The following is a 24,955-nucleotide window of genomic DNA, read 5'->3' on the forward strand; positions in this document are numbered from 1 at the left end:
CAGATTAGGGGTTAATAGGTATAATGTAGGTGGCGGCGGGGTCCAGGAGCGGCGGTTTAGGGGTTAATATATTTATTATAGTTGCGGCGGGGTCTAGAAGCGGCGGTTTAGGGGTTAATAACTTTATTTAGTTGCAGGGGGCTCCGGGGGCACCGGTATAGGGGGTAGAAAAGTATAGTATGTTGCACAATTATAGTATAGTGTGAGTGCTTAGTGACAGAGGTATCAATAAATCTGTAAAAAAGCCGAAGAGCAGCGAGATTGATGAGTGATAACTATAACAGTCCGCTGCTCATCGCCCTGTACTTGGTGCGCGGCTTTTTGACAGATTTATTGATAACTTTGGCAAGCGTATTCAGGTCCGCGGCGGCGATGTGTATTGGGCCGGCGAATGCAGGTAAGTAGACGGCTTCATAACTAGAGGCCTTTGTCTCATTATGTCAATTTAACCAACACATACAATAGATTAAACACAAGTTACCTTTAGTAAGAGGAACACATCCAAAATATCTATATTTGGATAACTATATTCACTTTTTAATCCTTCATTATAGTATATCTTTTTTGCTTATTCACACGCTTATATAATTTGAAGCCCATGATAGTTTGTATTGGGCTTCCCTTTTTCACTGCACTTACAATAGTTTGAAACTTCATGCTAGATTAAAATGTATAAATTCTATCACATTCCGTGGTCTAAGTCTCAAAAAACACAATAAAGACAAGCAGTATGTGATATACTTATACTTTTGTACCCATTGGAAACATTGTACAAATAAGAGCAAGAGATGGATGACCTCATCTACATTTATTTTAATTATAATAATATGCATTCCATAAATACTGTCTAACATTAGGGAACTACTTGAAAAAAAGAAGTTCTTATTGGTTTATAAAAACTGTATCTGATGAACAATTAATCCAAAATAAATCTACTATCATATTCAATTTTAATACATAAAAGAATTTGAGTAGATATAAAATATATTTCTTTCATGTAATTGGCAAGAGTCCATGAGCTAGTGACATATGGGATATACAATCCTACAAGGAGGGGTAAAGTTTCCCAAACCTCAAAATGCCTATAAATACACCCCTCACCACACCCACAATTCAGTTTTACAAACTTTGACTCCTATGGAGGTGGTGAAGTAAGTTTGTGCTAAGATTTCTACGTTGATATGCGCTTCTCAGCATTGTTGAAGCCCGATTCCTCTCAGAGTACAGCGAATGTCAGAGGGACGTGAAGGGAGTATCACTTATTGAATACGGTGATTTCCCTAACGGGGGTCTATTTCATAGGTTCTCTGTTATCGGTCGTAGAGATTAATCTCCTACCTCCCTTTTCAGATCGACGATATACTCTCAATTTACCATTACCTCTACTAATAACTGTTTTAGTACTGGTTTGGCTATCTGCTATATGTGGATGGGTGTCTTTTGGTAAGTATGTTTTCATTACTTAAGACACTCTCAGCTATGGTTTGGCACTTTATGCATTTATATAAAGTTCTAAATATATATATTGTACTTATATTTGCCATGAGTCAGGTTCATGTATTTCCTTCTGCAGACTGTCAGTTTCATATTTGGGGAATATAAACATTTTAAGAAATTTATTTCTTACCTGGGGTTTAGTCTTTTTTTCAATTGCCTACTTCTTGCAATTGGAGGTATTCGGCCCGCGGGTGCGTCAAATGCTAAACTTTATTGCGTCATTCTTGGCGCAAAAATATTTTTGGCGCAAAAAAATACGTTTATGACGCAACTTCGTCATTTCCAGCGCCATATGTGACGCCGAGACCTTTCACACGGCGGCGTCATTAGTGACGCGAGTGTGTCATTTCCGGTTATTTTTGGCGCCAAAAAAGTTTTCGTTACGCTGTGCGTCATACTTGGCGCCAAACTTTTTCATTATTTCAATACCCCATTGATGTTTGTCTCTTGCTTTTTTTCTCTATCAGAGGCCTATGCTATTGCATTTTTTTCCCATTCCTGAAACTGTCATATAAGGAAATAGATAATTTTGCTTTATATGTTGTTTTTTCTCTTACATTGTGCAAGATGTGCCAATCTGATCCTGTCTCAGAAATTTCTGCTGGAACATTGCTGCCTGACATCGGTTCTACCAAAGCTAAGTGCATTTGCTGTAAAATTGTAGAAATTATTTCACCGAATGTCATTTGTAATAGTTGTCATGATAAACTTTTACATGCAGATCCCAGATAGCAAGGATAACTTGCCACAAACTTGTAGCTAACTTTTGCTGTAAGTCGGTATAATTTGCTGCAAGTTTTCACTGGCAAGTGTGTTTACTTGCATCATAATTGCAGCAAAAGTTCTAGTTGACACTTTTTCAACTTGCAGCAAGTTTACCTGGCAAGTCTCTAGCAAGAGCATTTCTGGCAAGTCAACTGCAAGAGCTCTGCAAGTCTATTGTCAATTTCTGGCAAGTCAACTGCAAGAGCTCTGCAAGTTTGTTGTCAATTTCTGGCAAGTTAACAGCAAGAGCTCTGCAAGATAATTGCAAATTTCTGACAAGTCAATAGCAAGAGCTCTGCATGTCTGCTGCAAATTTCTGACAAGTCAACAGCAATAGCCCTTCAAATCTGCAGCAAATTTCTCACAATTTAACAGCAAGAGCCCTTCAAGTCTACTGCAAAAGCTCTGCAAGTCTGTTACAAATCTCTAGCAAGTCAACTGCAAATCTTTAGCATATCTCTGGCACATATATCACAATTAAGAGCAGTGTCTGCCACAAGAGCACTACAAATTTACTATTATTTACGTCAATCATATTTAAAAATTAATAATAAAATGTTTTTTTCCTGCAAAAGTTTATCTATGTAAGTTGTTTGTATGAATTTAATTGATCTTAAAGTTGTATCCATGCATTATCTGAGGTAATATATATTCATATATAAAACTAATATTATGACAGGTAATATATTAAAGGGACACTAAACCCACATTTTTTCTTTCATGATTCAGGCAAAGCATGCAATTTTAAGCAATTTTCTAGCTTACTCCTATTATCAATTTTTTTCCGTTTTTTTCCTATTTTTATTTGAAAAAGCAGGAAAGTAAGTTCAAGAGATCATTTTTTGTTCAGCACAAGGGTATCGCTTGCTGATTGGTGGCTAAATGTAGCTACCAATATGTAAGCGCTACCCATGTGCTAAAACAAAAATGGGCCAGCTCCTAATCTTACATTTCTGCTTTTTCAAATAAAGATAGCAAGAGAACGAAGAAAAAATTATAATAGGAGTACATTAGAAAATAGCATGCTCTATCTGAATCATAAAAGCAAATCAATGGGTTTAGTATCCCTTTAAGTTGAATACTTGATGTATTCTTATATTAGAGTTATATTATAACACTAATATCATTATCTCAGGTACAGTAGGGCCCCTTTTTACAGCACACCCCTTTAAGGCATTCCACTTATAAATCAGTCTTCAGTTCTGCCCATCGTTATTATGTTTCATGTTTTTACCTCCCTTTCAGTCTTTTTTGGCCGTCATTTTAATTGATTATTTTCTTTATGAATATTTGTTTTACAGATATCTCCATTTCTGTGCAGTTATAAAAAATAATTATTGTATATAACTAACTGCAATTGTTACCAGAAGTTAAACTAGGAAAATCATATTTATTTTTTATTGATTTCATACTTTTACTGATTTTAATAAAATTAGCCTTTGCCTGTCTGGTAAATATGATCTGTTAACCTCAATACTGTATGAAGATAAAAATATTCACCAAAAAATCCTTTAGAAATGACTCCATAAAAACAACAGCACTGACTCTTACAAAAGTAATTTAAACTTTTATTAGGCTTCAAATTTTCCAGGTATTAAAACATTTTAAATATGACATTGTAATAAACCATAGAATAACTTAAAGTATAGGCCTAGGGTACAAGTATAATGCAGATGCACAATAATGTTGACAGAACAACAAAAATATAATATGATGTCCATCTGTTATCTGTTCTATGATCTTGAATTTGGCACCGGCCTGTAAAAATAAAAACAAATATTACATAAACATGGGCATTCTGTGCTAATTGCTTAGTCTACAGCAGAACTTTAATTTGTAGAACTAAACAAGTAAATCTGACAAAAAAAAAATAACACTCCTTTATTTCAACTTCAAGGTTGTGATGAATACTAAAAAAGAACTGTATTTTTAACTTCCATAAATTCTCATGTCAATGCAATTTCCATCTAAATATTAACATATTTGGCCACGTTCCTTCCTAATCAAACAGATCACTACCTGCCAATGGGATGCTTAGAACCTATACTTTAACCCCTTAAAGACTAGCAACATACCCTGTACATCACTCGTCTTTGAATAGGGAAGTGCTATTAAATGCGCGGTCTCGCCGCCAGTGTTGAGGCCACGCTATTTACGATGACAAGAAGGGAGGCTATAATAGCGCAGTACCGCCACTTGTGGCGGGACACGTGCTATTTAAAAAAATATAACCCTTAATGAGCGGCAACATACATGGTACATCTCAGTCGTTAAAGGGTTACTATATTGAGACTTTTTTTTCCTTAAGATATTTATATTTTACTTCTCTAGAAATCAATGTGCACTATTTGATACCCTATGTTGTAATTTAAATTTTTGGTTGCGTTCCTAGACTTTTGGAGATAAAAGAGGGAAAGTCACAATGTGCAGTTTATTTCCTTTTCAATTGTGTTTTTTTCCTTTTACAAAATATAAAGTAATGTGCTATCTAGAGTTGTCATATTCTAAATCTTCATATCCCCACTTCCCTTCCCAAAGGAAAATGATATAACAGAGTAGCATTTAGTAAGACAGTATTCTATTTACTTCTGTTATACTCCCATGCTGTGTGAGGTGCTTGCTTATTTAAAGGGACATTAAACACTAAGAGCCAGATTACAAGTGAAGTGCTAAATATTGCTTGCGTGCAAGCAATATTAGTGCTCCATTGAGTAATACCAGCGCCCGCTAATATTAGCTGGTATTACAAATCAAGTGTAAAATTACGCAAGCTCAGAATCTAAGTGCAGCGAAGGGGGTAAGTAGCTCAGCGTTGCAGCAAATAGAACACCCAACTCCGACCAACTTTACCCCCAAAATACTACCTAGTGCAATTATTTTATTAAAACATAAAAATAATACAATTTGTATTTTTTTTTACAAAATACATTACACTGTATTTTGGGGGCATTTGGGGCATATTTATAAAATTGACCAGAGATCTGATCTCTGGTTAATTTTATAAGCGATAGTTGTTACCACAAGCATATAGTAGCAATAACCAGACACTTCTAATGGCTGGTTATTTATTGCGTGCCTGCAAAAGGGCACATTTGCCCACTTGCGGGCGTGCAATAAATTAGCGCTCCACTTGTAATCTAGCCCTAAATAAATGCTAGATAGAATGAAGCATTGAAAAAAAAGGTTAGTCTGTGAATAACATGTAGACGTATTTTTTAAAGTTTTATTTGGTGTTTAAACATTAACAAACTAAGTGTAAAGTTTTAGTGTCTATAAAATAATGGGAGCTGCCATGTTGTAACTTAGGTTACATTATCTGCTGTGACCAATTAGGGACAGTTATAAATTTGTCACTAGAGTGTGCAGCCAATGGCTGTGTGGAATATAACAGTGTTCTGCACTTCCATTTCTAACAGGAGCTGAAAAGCTCACAACTTCAGAATAAAATTACAGGAAAAGGGGACAAAATAAATAATGAAAGTATATATATATATATATATATATATATATATATACATATACACACACACACACACACACACAGTTTATCATTTTATATTACCATCCCAAGGTGTTTATTGTCCCTTTAAAAGGGCCTTAATAGTAAAAAAAAAATGACATCCTTTAATGTAAATTTAAGACTATTGACCCTGCACTACTGTGAGATTAACCCACACAAAGGCTTTAAACACACAATGGAAGTACTGATTGGTACCTGCAGAGCACTGCTGGTCCAGAGCAAAAACTGCCAACTGCTGCTTATCTAATCAGAAATACTAGTTAAATGACTAGCGCTCATTAATGGATCAGCAGTGCTCTGTGGTTCCAAGCGGTACTTCTACTGTGTGTTTAACCCCTTTGTGGGTTAGTGCAGGGTTGATGGTCTTAAAGTGAAGTTCAATTTTAACTCACTGCTCAGCACCCATGTAAACATTAACCTCCAAATATAAAAGTCGCTAACTTTTTTTTAAAAAAAGTATATGAATTTAGCGTAATTTATATATATATTATAGCAATGTTTCTTACTGTTACTCCTCCCCCAGTCTACTTCCTTATTTTACTCTAATGACGTAGCGATCGTAAGAAGAAGCTGACTTCGTCACTTCAATGCTCGTGCACAAGACCGGCTTCAATATGCGCATGCGTATTGTATCTTCATTCGCGCATGCGTACAAATTTTCAGTCCGTTCCTTAGTTCATTCCGGAGCATATCATGCACGAGCATGACGACTAGGAGGACAATAGCTTTTACACGCATGCGTGAGACTGAATGATGACGCGGGTAAAAAGGGGCAGGACGCCCTGGGGGAAGTGAAGGAATTGGATGGAAAATTTAGAAAACATGTCAATCAAAAGACGAACAATGTCGGGCGGACAATTGCGGCAATAGGGACGGTAAATGTAAATTAAAAAATTAAACGACAGGCATAATTTTAACAGTTTTGATGAATGAACATTATACTTTTTTCAATTGATAATTATAATACTGTAATCGAGAGCCGCGGACTTGAACTTCACTTTAAAATGAATTAAAACAAATTAGAGCATGTATTTTTTTACTAATATGCTCTTTTAAAGAAATATATGTTGTTTTATCTTAAGTTGCATGTTGCTGAAGCACTGAAAATTGTAAAGGGAGTTTCATTTATTGTTCCTGTGACAGGAGCATTCCTTTGTTTGAAGAATGTTTCTTTTTAGACACGATTTATAATTCATTAACATTTTAATTGATATTAGTTGATAGTGCAATAAAAATCCTGTCACAAAGAAGCACCACTATCAAAATGGAACATTCCTTTCAAAGGGTCAGCTCAATCCAAGCACAGAGAAAACTCCAACATGGCTGCTCTATTTATGATCATGGGAGGATCAGGGAAGTGAGTAAAACACTCCCCTGCTGTATCACATCCATATAAGCATGCTGTATAAACAGAAGCAAACACTCCCCTGCTGTATCACATCCATATAAGCATGTTGTATAAACAGAAACAAACACTCCCCTGCTGTATCACATCCATATAAGCATGTTGTATAAACAGAAACAAACACTCCCCTGCTGTATCACATCCATATAAGCATGTTGTATAAACAGAAATAAAACACTCCCCTGCTGTATCACATCCATATGAGCATGTTGTATAAACAGAAACAAACACTCTCCTGCTGTATCACATCCATATAAGCATGTTGTATAAACAGAAACAAACACTCCCCTGCTGTATCACATCCATATAAGCATGTTGTATAAACAGAAACAAACACTCCCCTGCTGTATCACATCCATATAAGCATGTTGTATAAACAGAAACAAACACTCCCTTGCTGTATCACATCCATATAAGCATGTTGTATAAACAAAAAAAAAAAAAAAAAAAAAAAAATTTAAAAAGAAATGACTCAGTGCGGTGATTTAAACAAGAAAAAACATAACTGCTTACCTGTGACCACAAACAATTATTGTGTGGGATTGGCAATCCCCTATGCATCTTCTCATTTCATGGTCAGTAATGTCTTTATAGACCCTTTGACATGTTTCTGTAATAGAAAACAACATCAAATAAATGAGTATAAAGTTAGATATGCAAAATAATTAGATAAAGTCTGTTCAGCAATAGTCTGTCCCCTATTACATGGGCATTATACACTTTGTGATAATAACATGAATTATTTAATTATAAATAATAAAACAACTTTGCATTATACTTTCATTATTTTGCCCGCTTTGCCTGTAATGTAATGGTCTATGCGAAAGTTTTCCAGTGGCCAAATTTCACTACCATTTTCCTTATTTGGAGGAGCTAATCCTGATGTACTTCATGTGACAGTCACTCTAGTCACATCATACTGTCAGTAGGCTTTTCCTCGTTTTATGTATGTTATCACAAAGTCACATCATACTGTCAGTATGCCTTTCCTTGTTTTATGTTAGCACAAAGTCCATGCTAAAGCCAATTAGAAAGATATGCAGACTATTGTTAATCATTTGAGGTCTGAAGCCTGCATTTTTTTCTTTCGTTATTTAGAAAGAGCATGTCATTTTAAACCACTTTCGAATTTACTTCTTTTACCTAATTTGCTTAATTTTCTTGATATCACTTGCTGAAAAGTATATCTAGATATGCTCAGTAGCTGCTGATTGGTTGCTGCACATAGAGGCCTTGTGTGATTAGCTCACACATGTGCATTGCTATTTCTTCAACAAAGGATATCTAAAGAATTGAGCAAATTAGATAATAGAAGTAAATTGGAAAGTTGTTTAAAATTGCATGCCCTATCTGAATCATGAAAGTTTAATTTCAAATAGATTGTCCATTTAAAGGGACATGAAACCCATCATTTTTCTTTCATAATTAAAATAGAGCAGGATTCTTCAAACCATGGGTCGGGACCCATTACTGGGTCACAACACCATGTGTACTGGGTCTTGTGTGTGTGTTGTAGGAGTGTGTGTGTTGTATTGTATGAGATTGTGTGTGTGCTGTGCATGTGTTGTGTATGAGAGTGTGTGTGTGTGTTGTATTAGTGTGTGTGTTATATGAGAGAGTGTGTGGTATGTGTGTTGTATGAGTGTGTGTGTGTGGTATGCGTGTGTTATGAAAGTGTGTGTGTATGTGTGTTGTAAGAGTGTATGGGGTGAGTGTGTATTATATGAAAGTGTGTGTGTTGTATGATAGTGTATGTGGTATGTGTGTTATATGAAAGTGTGTGTTGTATGAGAGTGTGTGTGGTATGTGTGTTGTATGAGAGTGTGTGGTGTGTGTGTTGTATGAGAGTGTGGGTGTGGTATGCGTGTGTGTATGTGTGTGTTGTAAGAGTGTATGGGGTGAGTGTGTGTTATATGAAAGTGTGTGTTGTATGAGAGTGTGTGTGGTATGTGTGTTATATGAAAGTGTGTGTGTTATATGAGAGAGTGTGTGGTATGTGTGTTGTATGAGTGTGTGTGTGTGTGTGGTATGCGTGTGTTATGAAAGTGTGTGTGTGTGTGTTGTAAGAGTGTATGGGGTGAGTGTGTATTATATGAAAGTGTGTGTGTTGTATGATAGTGTATGTGGTATGTGTGTTATATGAAAGTGTGTGTTGTATGAGAGTGTGTGGTATGTGTGTTACATGAAAATGTGTGTTGTATGAGAGTGTGTGGTGTGTGTGTTGTATGAGAGTGTGTGTGTGGTATGCGTGTGTTATGAAAGTGTGTGTGTTGTAAGAGTGTATGGGGTGAGTATGTGTTATATGAAAGTGTGTGTTGTATGAGAGTGTGTGTGGTATGTGTGTTATATGAAAGTGTGTGTGTTGTATGAGAGTGTGTGGTATGTGTGTTACATGAAAATGTGTGTTGTATGAGAGTGTGTGGTGTGTGTGTTGTATGAGAGTGTGTGTGTTATTACCTTTTACAACGCTTTCATATTTGACTATAATCAGGAATAAAGCATGCACATATTTTAGTTTCTTTGCCAAAAATTGCAGCTACCTGTGTCATGTTATTTATTTCTTACAAAATTATTTCAAGACCAAGTATAAAAATTGGCTCCTAAAGGTATGTGGTATCATGGCACTGGGTCTTGGGGGAAAAGTTTGAAGAATCCTGAAACAGAGCATACAATTTTAAACAACTTTCCACTTTACATCTATTATTTAATTTGCTTAATTCTCTTGATATCCTTTTTTGAAGAAGCAGCAATGCACTACTGGGAGCTATTAAATTCATTGGGTGAGCCAATAAAGTGAAGTATACATGTGCAGCCACCAATCAGCAGCTACTGAACATACTTAGGTATCCTTTTCTATAAAGAATACTAAGAGAACAAAACAAATTAGATAATAGAAGTAAATTGGAAAGAAAATGTATGCTTACCTGATAAATGTATTTCTTTTTTGACACAATGAGTCCACGGATCATCTTAATTACTAATGGGATATTCACCTCCTGGTCAGCAGGAGGCGGCAAAGAGCACCACAGCAGAGCTGTTAAATAGCTCCTCCCTTCCCTCCCACTCCAGTTATTCGACAGAAGTTAAGGATAGAAAGGAAAAAACAACCATGAGTAGCCCTTGGATTCATACAAATAGAGATATTTACGCCAAATCTTACGGTAAATCTTTCTAGTTACAGGCTTACGAGTCTGAATCATGGTCTCTATGACCGAGTCAGAAAACCCCTGCTTGGATAAAATTTAGCGTTCAATCTCCAGTCAGCTTCAGAGAAACTAGATTTGGGTGAAGAAAGGGCCCCTGAATTAGAAGGTCCTTCCTCAACAGAAGTCTCCAAGGTGGCAGAGATGCCCACTCCACCAGATCTGCATACCAAATCCTGCGAGGCCAAGCTGGAGCTATGAGGATCACCGATGCCCTCTCCTGTTTGATTAGAGCAATGACCTGAGGAAGAAGAGCAAATGGAGGAAATAGGTATGCTAGACTGAAGGTCCAAGGGACCACCAGAGCATCTATCAGCTCCGCCTGGGGGTCCCTGGACCTCGACCCGTATCTCGGGAGCTTGGGATTTAAGAGCCTTTATTCTATCCTGGATCTCATCCAAAGAAGTTTCTGTCCTGAGAGCCTCAGACAGTGCACCAAACCAATACACCGCTGCACTAGTGACGGTAGCAATACACACAGCTGGTTGTCATTGCAGGCCCTGGTGTACAGTGTGAGTAAACCCTCTAACTTTTTGTCCATAGGATCTTTGAAGGTACAACTATCCTCTATGGCAATAGTAGTTCTCTTAGCTAAGGTAGAAATGGCCCCTTCCACCTTAGGCACTGTTTGCCAAGCCTCTTTGTTAGAGTCGGCTATGGGAAACATCTTCTTAAAAATAGGAGAGGGAGAAAAAGGTATGCCCGGTCTCCATTCCTTAGCAATTATTTCATAAGCTCGGTCAGGGACCGGAAACACGTCTGTCGAGGAAGCAACCTCGAAATATTTGTTCAGCTTACTAGACTTCTTAGGAAGAACCACTACCGTGGAGTCACTGTCGTCCAAAGTAACTAAAACCTCCCTAAGTAACAGACGGAGGTGTTCTAGCTTAAACCTAAAAGATACAACCTCAGAATCAGCCAGAGGAATTACACTTTCTGAATCTGAAATTTCTCCTTCAGATGCTACAGCGGTATCCTCCTCTTCGGTATTCTGGGAGGGCACCTCCGAAATTGCAACAATTGCATCAGAAACCTTGCTTACTAAATGTCTGATTTTCCTTTTTACGCTTTCCCTGCAACATTGGAAAAGCAGACAACGCATCATGAGAGAAGCTATGTCTTTTAAGGTAACTCCAGCGGGAGCTAGAGCAGAAGTGCAGGGCACTGCTTGTGAGGGAGGTAAAATTTGGGACGCTTGGGGAGAAAGCTGCGGCATATTTTGAACCTCGTCATAAGACTCTTGGACAGTATCGGCTTTAGAAAAATTTTGCTCGGAAAAAATATTTTCCCTATAATTTAAAGTCCTCTCAATACATGAGGGACAGAAAGGGATAGGTGGTTCCACATTTGCATCAAAACACAAGGAGCAAGTGACATCTTGCAAGTCTCCTTGGTCTATACTGTTCACAATGAGTAAATTAATAAATAAAAAACCTCAAAAATGAATTAAAATTTTTGTAATGAAAAAACGTTACTGTGTCTTTAAATTTAAACAGGTAACTTTTTTACCCAACTATGTCAATTATGAAAATATCACAATTTGAACACTACAGACACCTTTACACCTCAGTAACCCTGCTGAGGTGCCTACCTGACTGCTAAACAGGAGTCAATGTTCCTTTCCTTGTGGTGCAGGAACGATCCGGACCTCAGCAATAAGAATAGTGCCAACGGATAATGCTAGAAACGCCTGCTTTACTAGAAACCATGCGTATCTAGTGACACGCTACTGAACTGAAGCCCATCGTGGGCGTTACTATATGCACCTCATCTCCCGATCGGCCTGTTTGCTAAGTAAAGCCGTCGGGAGACACAAACCACCAGAGCAAATGAAATAGCTTTACTCCAAGTGCCTGCAGATATGGCTGTCTAAAATCCTCTCCAGTCTAGGAGAGTCTGTAGTCCCCAAACATAAAGCGCCCCATTAGTAATTAAGATGATCCGTGGACTCATCGTGTCATGAAAAAGAGAAATTGATTAACCCCTTGAGTGCTAACAACGGCTCTGAGCTGTCACAGGGTTTCCCACTCTGGTGCTAACGACGGCTCAGAGCCGTCGCTAGCACTCTCCCACCCACTCCTACCCCGGCGATTGGGCCTGCATAGTGACAGGCATCACCGAGGCTTCACATTATGCACGGTGATGTCACGCGCAATGACTTGATGACGTCATCGCGCAACTTTATTTAACATTAACAATGTTAAATATCGAAGCAGGGGGCATGCTGCTTAGAAGCCTGTATCTCAGGCATCTAAGCAGCTACAGACCCCCAAGGCCCACTGTTGGAAAGGTAATCGTCTAACCTTTCCAACAGGGTAAGTCTTGGGGATCTGAAAAAAAAAGTAAAAAAATAAATATATATTTTAAAAAATATAAAACAAAAAAAAACAACTAAAAAAGCTTAGCACCAAGGTGGGTTAAAATCTCATGCTCTATACTGAATCATGAAAGACAGAAAAACCTTGGGTTTCATGCCCCTTTAAATTACAGTAAATGGTGCAAAATAAAAAGTATATTGCAAAGTTGCATAACTAAACATTTTATATTGTGATCTCAATGTGTGTTATGCCCCTTTAAAGCATATATGTCTATATGTGTGTACATATATATTAAAGTGATGGTAAATCCTAGCGTTTGTGAAATGCTAGGATTTACCATTGGAACAAATAAAGGGGACTTTCATTCATGACGTATAAAATACTTCATGCTGAAAGCTCCTTTTTTTGTTTGCAGCGTTTGCCGCACTGAGCTGCTAAGGCAACCTTCGGCAGAACGGTATTTGACTGAGGTGACGTTTCCACCTCTTAGCCAATAGCCTTGCAGGAAATTCGAGGCCTGTCACTTTAATGTTTTTATATGTGTATATATGACTGTAAATACATATATACACATATAAATACAATAATATATATGTATACATTTTATATATATATATATATATATATATATATATATATATATATATATATATATATATATATATATATATATATACACACAAAAACATCTTTTGCAATGTTTGTGTCTCAATGTCAAAGCCATTTGCCTGCCTTTTTTTCTAGCACCCGAGATCTCATATCTTTTGAACCCTTAAAAGGTTTTTTGTGCAATATTTTTTTTAAATAATTTTTTATTAGAATTTCGGCTAGATTACGACTTTTGCGTTATAAGTATAACGCTGCTTTTTCACTACCGCTGCTATTACGAGTCTTGTAAGTACAGCTGTACCGCACACTTTTTTGGCCGTCACGCAACGTAACTACAACACCTTTCAAAAAGTCATTTTTCAATGGGACTTCCATAGAAGTTGTTTTTATTTTATTTTTTTATTACAGGAAAAAAAGATCAGATTTATTTGGGGCCATGTCCCGCAAAAGGCCCTTTTAAGGGCTATTGGCAGTTTAGTTTAGGCTAGGGGTTTTTTATTTGGGAGGGGGGCTTTTTTATTTTGATAGGGCTATTAGATTAGGTGTAATTAGTTTAAATATTTGATCATTTATTTTTTTATTTTGTGTAATTTAGTGTTTATTTTTTTGTAATTTAGTTAATTGTCTTTAATTAATGTAATTTATTTAATTTAATGTAATGTTAGGTGTTAGTGTGAGGCAGGTTAAGTTTTATTTTACAGGTAAATTAATTTTTTATTTATTTTAACTAGATAGTTAGTAAATAGTTAATAACTATTTACTAACTAGTCTACCTAGTTAAAATAAATACAAACTTAGCTGTTAAATAAAAATAAAACCTAAGCTAGCTACAATGTAACTATTAGTTATATTGTAGCAAGCATAGGGTTTATTTTATAGGTAAGTATTTAGTTTTAAATAGGTATTATTTAGTTAATGATAGTAATTTTTATTTATATTTATTTTAATTATATTAAAGTTAGGGGTGTTAGGGTTAGACTTAGGTTTAGGGGTTAATATATTTATTTAGTATTAGTGATGTGAGAGGCCAGAGGTTTAGGGGTTAATAACTTTAGTATAGTGGCGGTGACGTTGGGGGTGGCAAATTAGGGGTTAATACATTTATGTAGGTGGCGGCGACGTTGGGGGCGGCAGATTAGGGTTTATTAAATTTATGTAGATGGTGGTGACATTGGGGGCAGCAGATTAGGGGTTAATAAGTGTAGGTAGGTGACAGCAACATTGGGGGTGGCAGATTAGGGGTTAAAAATTGTAATGTAGGTGTCGGGGGCAAAAGATTAGGGGTGTTTAGACTCAGGGTTTATGTTAGGGTGTTAGGTGTAAACATAAATTTTCTTTCCCCATAGGAATCAATGGGGCTGCGTTACGGAGCTTTACGCTCCTTTATTGCAGGCTTTTTTTTAAGCCGGCTCTCCCCATTGATGTCTCTGGGGAAATCGTGCACGAGCATGTAAAACCAGCTCAAAGCAGCGCTGGTATTTGTGTGCGGTATGGAGCTCAACGCTGCCATATTGCCTGCTAACGGCCGGCTTTTTGCAAACCTGTAATAGCAGCGCTATTAAAGGTGAGCGGTGGAAATAACTTGCAAGTTAGTAGCGAGCCGCTCATAACGCAAAACTCGTAATCTGGCTGATGGTTATTTACCTGCTCTCATCCATGGTAATCCAGAAAATCTGGCCTGTTGGGGAGGCCTGGGGACAGGTTTGAAAACCACTGCCCTAGATCAAAATAATTGGCAACTGATATTAAAGGGACTTTTAACAAGGATTATTTTTAGGGAATAGGGATTTAATCTCAGTTTCTTGCTGCAAGTCTTTTAATTTAAGTTAAAGATTTTGATCACAGTAGAATCATTTCAAAAAGTAAATTAAAACATTTGCAGCAAGAAAATTAGATTAAAATCACTAATTACCTTAAAATATTTACTGTATTTTGTAATGCATGTTAAATAAAACACCCTAACAGCTCACTTGCATATGAATAATATTTTTTCAATGTAGGGCCAAATTAACAAGCAAGGGTTACATTATTAACCCTTCAGCATCTACATAGCAGGACATAGTTATTTTAAACTGCACAAATACTGTAAACCACACCAAAAACAACACAAAATATTAACCCCTGCCAGGCTTCTGAACAGCATCAAAGCAATTCATAAAATACAGCTCCCACCATTCTAGTACTGCTACACCATTATATGAGAAAGTCACACGCAGATGCAGTTTGTTTGCTAATGTCTGTATATTTCATACACTTAATAGTAACATCTCTCATATAAAACATAGATTTCTAAAAGAGTTTTCTAATGTCTGTATATTACAAAAATGCTCGTTTTCAAACAGAAAAATAAAGATGCACATTTCAATTGTATTTGGATTATCCCTTTAACATTTAAATCTAGTTGTGTTTGTATGTTCTGTGTAATGCAGTAGCAGGTGGCTTACTAATGCTGCTAAACAAATCATTAGTGTATAATTATTATATGTTACATGTGTGTGTAGCTAGTGAGGTTTACATATATATATATAATCTAATGGCTAATCTTACCTGATTGCAATGCACATGGCTTGTCTGCACTAGCACACACAGAAAGTTCATGGTAGTGAGACAGTGAGTGCAGTCAAATGCCGCAGCACCCTCTGTGGTGGTAAGACCACACTGTACACAATATTATATACTAAACACAGTCTAATGTAAACTGTAGCTAAAAGCTAGTAGTATGGGTGACAAATGAACTTTAATTTAATTTATTCCAGAACACAACAAATATACAATGCCTCGCTATAAAACTATGTATTATTTAGCTTTAGAGTCAGAATTTAAAATACAAGTTAGCCATCTTAAAGGGACATTCCAGCAAAATGTGCATCATTGCATTTCTATTTTGAATAGAATCATTTTTCCAATACACATGCCTTAGCAAAAATGCTCTAGAAAAAATATATCACTGTTTAAATTTACCTTTCCTAATAGGAGCATAAAAACTAATTTTAAAAAGTGTATCTGCGAAGAGAGCCAGAGGTTGTGTACATGACACATGCTGAGTCATTTCCCATGCAATACCAGCTCTGAGCACATGCAGTGTACTTAAGTATGCTTCACATATACACTACTCCAGAATTTGTATTGTTTTAAAAGATAAATAATCCTTTTATTACCCATTCCTCAGTTTTGCACAATCAACACACTTATAATAATATACTTTTTACCTCTGTGATTACCTTGCATCTAAGCCTCTGCAGACTGCCCCTTATATCAGTTATATTAATATACTTTTTACCTCTGTGATTACCTTGTATCTAAACCTCTGTAGACTGCCCCCTTATTTCAGTTCTTTTGACAGACTTGTATTTTAGCCAAGCAGCACTGACTCATAAACAACTACACAGGAGTTAGCACAATGCTATCTATATGACACACATGAACTAGCAGCATCTAACTGTAAAAAAACTGTCAAAATGCACTGAGATAAGTGGCGGTTCAATGGTTTAGAAATTAGCATATGAGCCTACCTAGGTTTAGCTTTCAACAGAGAATACCAATTGAACAAAGCAAATTTGATGATAAAAGTAAATGGGAAAGTTGTTAAAAAGTGCATTTTTTATTATCTAGTTTTGACTAGACTGTACCTTTAAGTATGCTTTGCATGCATGCTCACAGTAAAAGTTCTCAGAAAAGGCACAGTGAACGATAATTTTTAATAATAGGTTTACCTACCTTTGTTTAGTAGATGTCATTGTTTGTTTATTAATCTCATTTTCTTGCTGCATGTGTTTTCATTTCTTTTTTTCACTTCTTGAAAGCTTCTCTTGTGATGCCGAATAAAATCTTTAACCCTCCCATTTCAGTTGTCTCTTCAGATGTGTGCACATAGAAACTTTTGGCTGAAAATAGAAGCCTTAGTCCAAATTATATGGGGTGGTGAGGAGAAGCATTGAACATTAGGTAGAAGCGACTTACTAAAGTTGATTACCAGTGTAGTATCTTATTCGGACTTTGCAGTATTGATTTTTCCCCACAAAAAAAGTGTTTTTTATTTAATTTTTTAGTTAAATTCTTTTTATTAATGAATCTGTGCACAGTTCACAACATTTCTATATAATAAGCAGTTGTAAAGACGTTCACGTTTAACATAGAGTGGTACAGATTCAAACTATTCATTAAAACAGGTAATAACTAGGTATAACCAAAAATGTTACAATAAATAATGAAATAGCAGAATAGGATATGTCCAGTCTCGGGGTACTATTTGTAGTGACACTTAGTAATTAGCTATCTTGAACTATGAGAATCAATAGAGGGTTAATTAATTTCCTATGGTCTCAAATTCGCCCCAGATGAGATATGTGGTGCTCTGTTGTATTCGTCCCAGATTGCTTGTTTTTATTTAATTTTTTAAATATACTAATTGGCTTTTACCCACTTTAACTCAGTATTTATTATAATGTATTACTGTGTGAACGCAGACAAGGTCTCCTGCCTTTTCTACAAACACTTATATTGTGTGTCCCATTGTTTTTTCTTTTTCTCTTGTGTCGATATGTACAAAAATGTGCCTAGCAGTGCTGATTGTGGCTCATCATCCCATCTTAAAAGCACATGGGGAACTTAAAAATACAAAATACATTTCAGAATAATAATAATAGTTTGTGAAATGGGTACACAGGGTTAATGCCCAGGTCATTCCATCAACACCACTAGGGGAACAGCAAATTTTATGATGTCCATTTGTTTTATATAATGTTTATTAAAGATCAATGATTCCTGGTTGTCTAATGTCTAATGGGTGGGGATGGATGATGGATGACCTGATGTGTCTCCAGTTTAAAGGGACATGAAACCCAATTTTTTTCTTTCATGATTCAGATATAGCATGCAATTTAAAAATAACTTTTCAATTTACTTATTTTATCTAATTTGTTTTGTTCTTTTGGTATCCCTTGTTGAAAAGCACACCTAGGTAGGCTCAGAAGCTGCTGATTGGTGGGTGCACAAATATGCCTCATGTAATTGGCTCACCCAATGTGTTAACTAGCTCCCAGTAATGATTGATTTTCTTCAACAAAGGATACCAAGATAATAAAGCAAAATAGATCATAGAAGAAAATTTGGAAACATTTTTAAAATTGTATTCTCTTTCTCAATCATGAAAACATTTTTTTAGGTTTCATGTTTTATTGCTTTAATGCTTTTGTAAGATATAGGCAAACAGAATAAATGGGTGTAGGTGAAATGATAAAAGTATATATTGTACAACTGATGGATGGTGGGCTAAGATAGCAAGATTGCTACTTTTTCTATTTATTATTGTAAGGATGGTGATTACAGACAATTTACCTTGCTACCACATATTGGGCCAGATTACAAGTGGTGCGTTAAATATTTATTTTGTTCGCTCGTAAACACAGCTGAAAGTAAACTTTTAACATGGGCAGGTTAGAGCTTGTATTACATGTTGAAAGTAAATCATTTGAACATGAGTAAAACCTGATGCATGCTAACTTCAGGACTTTGAATATTATGATCCCGTTAACTTCTTCTCCATATAGTTTTCAATAGAGAGCACTTTTAAAAAAATACTTATTGTTTGCGCACTAACCCAACACTGTGTAAGACCTACAGCGTTATAGCTGAAGTAAGTTAAAGCACCTTTTCATATACCATACCTTTTAACCCTTATAAAAAAAAATTGTGGTAATATTTCAATTAATCATTTTATCAGGTAGTGTATATATGGGTGTAACACTTTATTTTAATGTACTTATGTTGTATTTGGTGCACATTTTTTTAAAAACCCTAACAGTTTGCGCTAGGGGGGCGATTGACTAATGTGCGGGCGGACATGATCCGCTGTAGCAGATCATGTCCGCCGCACATCAATACGCTGTCAGCATTTATCATTGCACAAGCATTTATAGTGAAATGCTTGTGCAATGCCACCCCCTGCACATTCGCGGTTGCTAGCAGGGGGTGTCATTCATCCCGATCGTATCCGATTGGGCTGATTGCTGTCCGCCACCTCAGAGGTGGCAGATGAGTTAAAGAGCAGCGGTCATAAGACCACTGCTTCTTAACTCCTGTTTCCAGCGAGCCCAAAGGCTCGCGCGGAAACAGATGTATACGGGTGTTGATGATAAATCGACCCCTAGAGCTTAACTCACACAAACTTGACAAATTCAGTGCATTTGCATGCATAGGTGTCTGCTCCCCACCCTGATCCCTGACTATAATAGTCCAGACTGGACTGGAGTCCAGATGAGTCAAAAAGAGAAGTGACCTTTTATTATTATGTGTTTTATTAAAGTGAAAGCAATATTGTTAAACAGAGTTGTCTTATCGGATGATAAAAAAAACCTGCCAGCATAGAGATAGAAGAAATTCAGAAAAAAATATTGACAATGATTCCCTTGAATATATTTTAGTGTTTAATTCAGAATGAGGAGGATTATGGCCCTTTGTTACATAATAAATATTTAGGTCTAGATTTGGAGTTTGGCGTTAGCCGTGAAAACCAGCGTTAGAGGCTCCTAACGCTGGTTTTAGGCTACCGCTGGTATTTGGAGTCAGTCAGGAAAGGGTCTAACGCTCACTTTTCAGCCGCGACTTTTCCATACCGCAGATCCCATTAGGTCAATTGCGTATCCTATCTTTTCAATGGGATCTTCCTAACTCCGGTATTTAGAGTCGTGTCTGAAGTGGACGACAAAACTCCAGCCGCAGAAAAAAGTCAGTAGTTAAGAGCTTTCTGGGCTAACGCCGGTTCATAAAGCTCTTAACTACTGTGCTCTAAAGTACACTAACAGCCATAAACTACCTATGTACCCCTAAACCGAGGTCCCCCCACATCGCCGCCACTCGATTAAATATTTTTAACCCCTAATCTGCCGACCGCCACCTACGTTATACTTATGTACCCCTAATCTGCTGCCCCTAACACCGCCGACCCCTATATTATATTTATTAACCCCTAACCTGCCCCCCACAACATCACCGCCAGCTACCTACAATAATTAACCCCTAATCTGCCGCCCGCCACCTACGTTATACTTATGTACCCCTAATCTGCTGCCCCTAACACCGCCGACCCCTATATTATATTTATTAACCCCTAATCTGCCCCCCACAACGTCGCCTCCACCTGCCTACACTTATTAACCCCTAATCTGCCGAGCGGATCTCACTGCTACTATAATAAAGTTATTAACCCCTAATCCGCCTCACTCCCGCCTCAATAACCCTATAATAAATAGTATTAACCCCTAATCTGCCCTCCCTAACATCGCCGACACCTAACTTCAATTATTAACCCCTAATCTGCCGACCGAATCTCGCCGCTATTCTAATAAATGGATTAACCCCTAAAGCTAAGTCTAACCCTAACACTAACACCCCCCTAACTTAAATATAATTTAAATCTAACGAAATAAATTAACTCTTATTAAATAAATTATTCCTATTTAAAGCTAAATACTTACCTTTAAAATAAATCCTAATATAGCTACAATGTAAATTATAATTATATTATAGCTATTTTAGGATTAATATTTATTTTACAGGTAACTTTGTATTTATTTTAACCAGGTACAATAGCTATTAAATAGTTAAGAACTATTTAATAGCTAAAATAGTTAAAATAATTACAAAATTATCTGTAAAATAAATCCTAACCTAAGTTACAATTAAACCTAACACTACACTATCAATAAATTAATTAAATAAAATACCTACAATTACCTACAATTAAACCTAACACTACACTATCAATAAATTAATTAAATACAATATCTACAAATAAATACAATGAAATAAACTAACTAAAGTACAAAAAATAAAAAAGAACTAAGTTACAAAAAATAAAAAAATATTTACACATCTCAGAAAAATATTACAACAATTTTAAACTAATTACACCTACTCTAAGCCCCCTAATAAAATAACAAAGACCCCCAAAATAAAAAAATGCCCTACCCTATTCTAAATTACTAAAGTTCAAAGCTCTTTTACCTTACCAGCCCTGAACAGGGCCCTTTGCGGGGCATGCCCCAAAGAATTCTGCTCTTTTGCCTGTAAAAAAACACATACAATACCCCCCCAACATTACAAACCACCACCCACATACCCCTAATCTAACCCAAACCCCCCTTAAATAAACCTAACACTAAGCCCCTGAAGATCTTCCTACCTTGTCTTCACCATGCCAGGTATCACCGATCGTTCCAGGCTCCGAAATCTTCATCTAAGCCCAAGCGGGGGCTAGACATCCATCATCTGACGGCTGAAGAAGTCCAGAAGAGGCTGCAAAGTCTTCATCCTATCCGGGAAGAAGAGTAGATCCGGACCGGCAACCATCTTCTTCCAAGCGGCATCTTCTATCTTCATCCGATGAGGACCGGCTCCATCTTGAAGACCTCCACCGCGGACCCATCTTCTTCCGACGACGACTTCCCGACGAATGACGTTTCCTTTAAGGGACGTCATCCAAGATGGCGTTCCTCGAATTCCGATTGGCTGATAGGATTCTATCAGCCAATCGGAATTAAGGTAGGAAAATTCTGATTGGCTGATGGAATCAGCCAATCAGAATCAAGTTCAATCCGATTGGCTGATTCAATCAGCCAATCAGATTGAGCTCGCATTCTATTGGCTGATCGGAACAGCCAATAGAATGCGAGCTCAATCTGATTGGCTGATTGGATCAGCCAATCGGATTGAACTTGATTCTGATTGGCTGATTCTGATCAGCCAATCAGATTTAGCTCGCATTCTATTGGCTGATCGGAACAGCCAATAGAATGCAAGCTCAATCTGATTGGCTGATTGAATCAGCCAATCGGATTGAACTTGATTCTGATTGGCTGATTCCATCAGCCAATCAGAATTTTCCTACCTTAATTCCGATTGGATGATAGAATCCTATCAGCCAATCGGAATTCGAGGGACGCCATCTTGGATGACGTCCCTTAAAGGAACCGTCATTCGTCGGGAAGTCGTCGTCGGAAGAAGATGGGTCCGCGGTGGAGGTCTTCAAGATGGAGCCGGTCCTCATCGGATGAAGATAGAAGATGCCGCTTGGAAGAAGATGGTTGCCGGTCCGGATCTACTCTTCTTCCCGGATAGGATGAAGACTTTGGAGCCTCTTCTGGACTTCTTCAGCCATCGGATGATGGATGTCTAGCCCCCGCTTGTGCTTAGATGAAGATTTAAATTATATTAAATATAATTTAAATCTAACGAAATAAATTAACTCTTATTAAATAAATTATTCCTATTTAAAGCTAAATACTTACCTGTAAAATAAATCCTAATATAGCTACAATATAAATTATAATTATATTATAGCTATTTTAGGATTAATATTTATTTTACAGGTAACTTTGTATTTATTTTAAACAGGTACAATAGCTATTAAATAGTTAAGAACTATTTAATAGCTAAAATAGTTAAAATAATTACAAAATTACCTGTAAAATAAATCCTAACCTAAGTTACAATTAAACCTAACACTACACTATCAATAAATTAATTAAATACAATATCTACAAATAAATACAATGAAATAAACTAACTAAAGTACAAAAAATAAAAAAGAACTAAGTTACAAAAAATAAAAAAATATTTACACACATCAGAAAAATATTACAACAATTTTAAACTAATTACACCTACTCTAAGCCCCCTAATAAAATAACAAAGACCCCCAAAATAAAAAAATGCCCTACCCTATTCTAAATTACTAAAGTTCAAAGCTCTTTTACCTTACCAGCCCTGAACAGCATGCCCCAAAGAATTCAGCTCTTTTGCCTGTAAAAAAAAACATACAATACCCCCCAATATTACAACCCACCACCCACATACCCCTAATCTAACCCAAACCCCCCTTAAATAAACCTAACACTAAGCCCCTGAAGATCTTCCTACCTTATCTTCACCATACCAGGTTCACCGATCGATCCAGAAGAGCTCCTCTGATGTCGTGATCCAAGCCCAAGTGGGGGGCTGAAGAGGTCCATGATCTGGCTGAAGTCTTCATCCAAGCGGGAGCTGAAGAGGTCCATGATCCGGCTGAAGTCTTCTATCAACGGCATCTTCAATCTTCTTTCTTCCGGATCCATCTTGCAGACCTCCGACGCGGAACATCCTGCTGGCCCGACGGACTACCGACGAATGAAGGCTCCTTTAAGGGACGTCATCCAAGATGGCGTCCCTCGAATTCCGATTGGCTGATAGGATTCTATCAGCCAATCGGAATTAAGTTAGGCAATCAGATTGAGCTCGCATTCTATTGGCTGTTCCGATCAGCCAATAGAATGCGAGCTCAATCTGATTGGCTGATCGGATCGGCCAATCGGATTGAACTTGATTCTGATTGGCTGATTCCATCAGCCAATCAGAATTTTCCTACCTTAATTCCGATTGGCTGATAGAATCCTATCAGCCAATCGGAATTTGAGGGACGCCATCTTGGATGACGTCCCTTAAAGGAGCCTTCATTCGTCGGTAGTCCGTCGGGCCAGCAGGATGTTCCGCGTCGGAGGTCTGCAAGATGGATCCGGAAGAAAGAAGATTGAAGATGCCGTTGATAGAAGACTTCAGCCGGATCATGGACCTCTTCAGCTCCCGCTTGGATGAAGACTTCAGCCGGATCATGGACCTCTTCAGCCCCCCGCTTGGGCTTGGATCACAACATCGGAGGAGCTCTTCTGGATCGATCAGTGAACCTGGTATGGTGAAGATAAGGTAGGAAGATCTTCAGGGGCTTAGTGTTAGGTTTATTTAAGGGGGGTTTGGGTTAGATTAGGGGTATGTGGGTGGTGGGTTGTAATGTTGGGGGGGGGTATTGTATGTGGTTTTTTTACAGGCAAAAGAGCTGAATTATTTGGGGCATGCCCCGCAAAGGGCCCTGTTCAGGGCTGGTAAGGTAAAAGAGCTTTGAACTTTAGTAATTTAGAATAGGGTAGGGCATTTTTTTATTTTGGGGGTCTTTGCTATTTTATTAGGGGGCTTAGAGTAGGTGTAATTAGTTTAAAATTGTTGTAATATTTTTCTGATGTTTGTAAATATTTTTTTATATTTTGTAACTTAGTTCTTTTTTATTTTTTGTACTTTAGTTAGTTTATTTCATTGTAGTTTTTTGTAGGTATTGTATTTAATTTATTTATTGATAGTGTAGTGTTCGGTTTAATTGTAACTTAGGTTAGGATTAATTTTACAGGTAATTTTGTAATTATTTTAACTATTTTAGCTATTGTACCTGGTTAAAATAAATACAAAGTTACCTGTAAAATAAATATAAATCCTAAAATAGCTATAATATAAATATAATTTATATTGTAGCTATATTAGGATTTATTTTACAGGTAAGTATTTAGCTTTAAATAGGAATAATTTATTTAATAAGAGTTAATTAATTTCGTTAGATTTAAATTATATTTAATTTAGGGGGGTGTTAGTGTTAGGGTTAGACTTAGCTTTAGGGGTTAATAAATTTATTAGAATAGCGGTGAGCTCCAGTCGGCAGATTAGGGGTTAATGTTTGAAGTTAGGTGTCGGCGATGTTAGGGAGGGCAGATTAGGGGTTAATACTATTTATTATAGGGTTAGTGAGGCGGATTAGGGGTTAATAACTTTATTATAATAG

The sequence above is a fragment of the Bombina bombina genome, chromosome 1 (genome assembly GCF_027579735.1).
Source record: "Bombina bombina isolate aBomBom1 chromosome 1, aBomBom1.pri, whole genome shotgun sequence".
In the NCBI taxonomy this organism is placed as follows: Eukaryota; Metazoa; Chordata; class Amphibia; order Anura; family Bombinatoridae; genus Bombina; species Bombina bombina.